We start from the raw sequence: 5,863 nt of genomic DNA, 5'->3' as shown, positions 1-5,863 counted from the left end.
CCAGACCACACGCAGGTAGCCAATGAGGTTACACTTTGGCATATAATGGCTGCTTAAACCAGCCTATCACTTTTGGTTTAAATGACTCACGAATTCAATGGTAAAGCAGAGCTGAAGGTAAACATACACAAAGTAGTTTAGTGGAGTTTAACATAAGCATGTGAAAAAGGCAGAGTTTATAGTAAACTCGGGATGTTGCCAGCATGCCAGCATGAGCTGGATTACTGGCTATCTGTTTAATCAGTCAGTCCTTAACAGAACAAAGGTGGGTTAAGTTCTTAAAAGGAGGGGGACCTAGAGGCATTCTTTTCATTCCAAGAACTGGGCTGTTTGGAGCCAAGGATTTTGTTTTTTTTTTTTTTTTCTATAATCCCTAAAACAAAAACAAAACCTGTTAAGAAGCTGTCCCAGCTCAAGTATCCACTCAGGGTCTAGTTCAGTGGGCTTTGAAATGTAATCTTCCAACCTTAGTATCCTGATTAAGTATAATTGTTAAAAAAAGTATAAATATAAATAATATTTGCAAGAATACCAGTGGAGGAAAAATGATGCAACCCAGTTTATTGTGGTGTTCTTTCCAGAACATGGAGGGCGTCACACTAGCAGAGTTGCAGTGTATTTTCACAATGGAGATTAGCTATTCTTAATGTGAATTAAGGGAATTTTGAGTTGCCCCCTATAAGTTGGAAACTGTTGGTCTAGGATGACTTTATGGCATAAATCTTGTGATTGATGGTCATAGAAATAATAGCTTAATCTGAGAAACAACTGCTACTCTTGAAGAATTAATTATAACATACTTCATAGTTTTATCCTATACTAGAATGTGACTCTTTTTTTGTTCACTTCTCAGTCTGTAACACCCCATTGGAAAATGCATCTATTGCAGAATTACATAACATGCAAACAGGTATATTTTGAATCTCTCAGTATGGAATGTTCAGAATTTGAAAATGAGTAGTTATTAATCATAGGAATTTTGAAGAACACATACATTCTGTCCTCTTAACAACTTATTTACTTTTAAAAGTTATGGGTTTCGATAGAATTAAACTGTTTTCTGTTTTAGTATAAGAAAGTACTAAATTTATTCTATTTTCAAAATATTGGCAAGTATATTGTGAAAAAATAGTCTAGTTGGATATCATTCAAGTTGATTACCCTCTGATAAAGAAGAGGTAAATAATTCAAATTAGATGCCAAATAATACTGATTTTTTAAATGTTACTACATAAAGAATAATATTTGCAATACCAAAACAGTAAAATTTTATTTCATGCAGGTTATTTTTTAAATTTAATTTTAATGTGAAAATGATGTGCAGTGGGGTTACAGCCATTGTAAGGTAGTGAATACATAACTTTTCAAACTTGTTATCCCCTCTCTAATTTTTCTCACAATTTTTCCTTCACCCCAATATCCCTCACAAGTTGTAATGTATATTTCCAACTTATTGTCTTGTGAGTATTGCTATTGCATTGGTTTGCCCTTTGTCCTTTGTCTCACCATTTTGTTGTTCCTGTTCCTTTCCCTAATTAATGTAAATGTTTACAAAGTACACAGGGTACCAAAATCAAACACAGCAGGGGATAAACCATAGGGGAAAATCTCAAAGAAAATAGAAATCACATAGTACATCAAAAACAACAACCACAAATAAATATCTCTCCATATCTTGGAGTTCATTTTGCTCAGCATCAGCTTATATGGTCATATATACGCATAACAAAGCCACTGGAAAATAATAGTTTCATGGACACTATATCATGAAAATACATGTTAACTGTTTTTGATGGTAAAGGTGGAATTAGGATTGGTGAATTCACGATTCTGATAAAGGAATTTCAAAAGAGTTTTAAATTTTATGACAGGTAAATTTTAATTGTTCAAACTTTTTAACAACTTAGCCTATCAAGAAAATTTAAAATTGCCTGAGAAAATGGGCTTTCATGCAAAGAAATCCATGGAGACCTAGCTGAGAGGGAGCAATATGGGTGAATATGGCTCATTTTCACACTAAACAAACAAACATCACAAACCTTGAAGTAAATCATTTACGTTCCCTTGAAAATTGTCCTTACCCAGGAAATGTACTCTCACTGTGTAAAACAAGGTTGCAGTGGAATTTAAATTCAAAGTTCTTTAAAAAAAAGACATCAAAATTTGTGAATTGACATTTAATTACCAAACAATAATTCTCTGAAAAAGAAGGAAAGATATAATTCAAAATCACTTGACTTTATTAAAAGTATGAGAAAAGAGTAGTTAAGAAAGATGAGAGAAACCATAGAGGACTGTTTTCTCTCCAGTGGTGCAATGGGTTCTTGATCTTGTTTCTTCCATTCTATCTTCACAAGCTTTCAAGTGTGGCTGAGGATTGGAGTAACCAGTTCAGACAAAGAATACTCACAGAAGAAAATATTTGCAGTACATGTAGATGATTTATAACCTTTGACAATCTATTTATATCTGTTCAAAATTCTTCCCTACCCCAAACTGCATGCTTTGAAGAGCTTTGTTTGCTTTTCCAAAGACTGCCCTTCATTAACTGCTTAAAATTTTGTGAGGTCATATACATACACTACAGATATTGCTGTTTGGTTGTGATTTTTGAGTGCTTTTGTTTGTAGTTGTGTTTTTAACTGGATTTCAAAAGGTTGTGCAAGTGTGTTACAATTAAATATGCCCATCTAATTGTCAAATGCTCCTGGATCAGAGTCTCTCCTTCTATCAATCTGAGCCAACCCTTTCTCCAAAATTTATTTCAGATTTACCACTTCCTTTATTACTTGTGTACATTGAGTATTCTAGCTGTACTTGCCCCTTTTCCATTTTTCATTCATTTTATGTCTTTACTATTATTCCTTTCTGGTTTCGACTTCCTGATAGTCATTCTGTTAAACTGTCTGTTAATACTTTGAAAGGTTTATATACATTCCATGTAGTTTCAATCCTGCATATACTTGAAATGCAATAACAATTTGCCAGATTGGAGAAGTGAAGCACCTAGACATGGTTTTATTCTCATCTTTTTGGAAGATTAATCTTCAACAAGAAAGTTTAAAAATCGCTTAGAAGTTATACCTACCAGTTTTTATAAATGGCTTTGTACAATGGTGTGTGATTATTTTATTTTACATGGGATGATATTTTCTACTACCTATAAGTTTTGGAAAAAGAAGAAAACTAATATTTACTACTGTAGAGGAATATTATAGAAATAGAAGACAGATTTTATGTTTGTCACATCTCTGATGAGTACCCATATGCAAGACTTAAAGTCATATTCCTTACTATGTTAGACAGATAGGGAAAAGTTATGATAAGGCAACACATGATAAGGCAACTATTAGTGACTTTAAAATGTACCTTCCTATGTGATGAAATTTATTAGCTAATATTTGGGTTTGAAATATGGGAGGCTGATCTATTTAACACATTTCTGGAAGGTACCTACTGAACAATGCAAATGGTGGGAGATACTATTTCTACACTTTAATCAGTGGTTGAACTTACTTGGCATTTATGCTGGGTAAATAAATCATCTCTATTGTAACTTGATTCCTACACTTGAAAAACTTTTAATGTCACTATTATCTACTTGTCAAGTGTTAATTTGTTGAATAAGATTTTTAAAAGTTTGTTTGAAAAGGAATATACTTTCAGAAGATTAAATGTAGGTTATCATTGGTTTGAGAATGACAACATTTTTATACTACAGAACTAAGTTTTACTGAAGTACCAGTGTTTTGAAGCACTAAGGATCTCCTCAATTAATGGTTTTCTAAATTATTTTTGACTTCTAAGTCAAGGTTTCCTAGCCTTGGTAGAACAATATGGATCTACCATTCCAGGAATTATTTTTGGCCTACTTATGCTGGACTGAAATCTTTCATTTATCATTAGGAGAGGGGTATAAAAAATAATTTGTGACATTTGTGATTTTGTTTACTCATATGGGCTGGTCATCTGGTCATCTGTAAATTGAAAGTTTGTACTATAGTACTTTCTCTCATATTTTGTGATCTCATCTTTCATTTTAAGTTGCCTTACATTTCACAATTGCTTACTACTAATTCCTACAAGGAATTGGGGCCCTGAAATATTGTAGGAAATTAGAAATTGAGATGGGTCTTTTCAATTACTTTTCAATTACTTGCCCTTGTTATCTGAAGATGCATTTAACTGGGACCTGGTATCCTCAGACCCATGGGTACTACAGAAGAATAATAGCTTTTACACATCATATCAGCAAAATTTGGGTATAATCAGTAAGAATGCTTCAGAAATATGGAGAAAAAAACTTTGGGTCCAGCGAGTTAACACAATAAACACAGCAGCAGTGTAAAATATAGATTAGAAGAAAACAATACTGTTTTTTTTACTATGTGAATTCAGAAGACCTAGAACACGTAAAGGTATCACAAATTTATAACGAAGACATTGCTTTGATACTTTTTATATTCTAATATATATTCTAAACCTAATTATTTATATTCCAATTTATTTATGGGAATACATTTCAATTTATTTTTCAAATTATTAATTACTTCTAGTAATTCTAAAAATTTAAGATCAGCAGAAAGAAATATAAAATATATAAATATTTATAATATAGGAAATTGTTATGCATTGTTCTCTTCTGGTTAGGGTATCAAAGGCAACTCTGTTTTAAAGTAATATTACATTATCTTTACCTCAGTTTTTGGTAGAGTTAGACCTAAAAGTTTACCATTTGTAAACCTGGAGGCAAGAGGAAACACTGTGATTAAAACATTAATAATTTAAGGCCTAATATCTAGGAGAAACCTATGGACTTCTCCAGAAGCTATGGACATATTTGGTGATAGAAAGTCAGTAGTGTAAGTTCCTGCCTGGTTGGATGGTAGACAGACCAGGATATTAGGTAATCATGCATATGAACATTTTTTTCATCTTCTTGACTTTAGCTACTTTTGAAATGATAGGTATAATAAACAATTATATTTTGATAAAATACCTTCTATTCTGAACATTTCAGTCTGAACTGTTAATCTCTCAATGAACCCTTGTAACTAAGATTAGTTTTGTCCAGTCAGACAATCTATGCTGTCAGGGTAAGATATTCTCGTTGGTCTGTTCCTACATGGAAGAAGGGTAAAGGGTCAGGAAGACATTTGTACCAGTGAGACTTCTTTGCAAAATTTTAAGCTGCAGAAATTTAGAAGTAGCTCTTAAGCAAGGCTTACTTTGAATACATTAGCTCCACAATGCTAACTCAGTTGATAAGTAAGTACTTGAAAAGCCATCACCTTTGGACTTAGCTATAAAGGCCTCAAAATATGATCAAATTAAAAATGAAAACGACAAAATAGTCATTGACAATAATTGCAAATGTGAGCAATCAACCAAACAATATAAGTTTTTTCCACTATCCATAGAAATTTAGAGAAATAAGATCAATAGCATTTTAGGAACAATAAGGATTCCTTGTTACAAATAGGCAACCAAGGATATATGCCTGTATAAAGATTGCATCGTTAACTACTTAAATTAAGAGGATACTCCATGCTTCAGCAGCAGGTCTACCCAAATGACAACAATACAGAGATTAACATGGCTCTTGCAGAAGGATGATACAAAAATTCGTGAAATATTCATATTTTTCATTCTTCAAATGAAAGAAATGAAAAACAGTTATTAAAAAGTTGATTACTAAAATACAAGTGTAACAATACATGTAATTCATAGAATTAAAGGTTAGTTTGACATCAGTGTATTAAATCTTCACTTTAGAAAGGCCCTTACATAGCATAACCTTTACAAAACTTGAAATTAGATAACATTGTCATTTTATTCCAAAGAAATAAAATACTATAAGGAC

General features: G+C 32.2%; 1 pseudogene; it reads left to right on the top strand.

The window, feature by feature from the left end:
- The first annotated feature begins 5,547 nt into the window (after window positions 1-5,547).
- Window positions 5,548-5,647, top strand: LOC138806684 (U6 spliceosomal RNA; annotated as a pseudogene).
- Window positions 5,648-5,863: the final 216 nt, after the last annotated feature.

Source organism: Dipodomys merriami, unplaced genomic scaffold (genome assembly GCF_024711535.1).
Source record: "Dipodomys merriami isolate MVZ:Mamm:240054 unplaced genomic scaffold, mDipMer1.0.p SCAF_404, whole genome shotgun sequence".
NCBI classification, from domain to species: domain Eukaryota; kingdom Metazoa; phylum Chordata; class Mammalia; order Rodentia; family Heteromyidae; genus Dipodomys; species Dipodomys merriami.
This window is presented reverse-complemented; position numbering and strand designations above follow the sequence as displayed.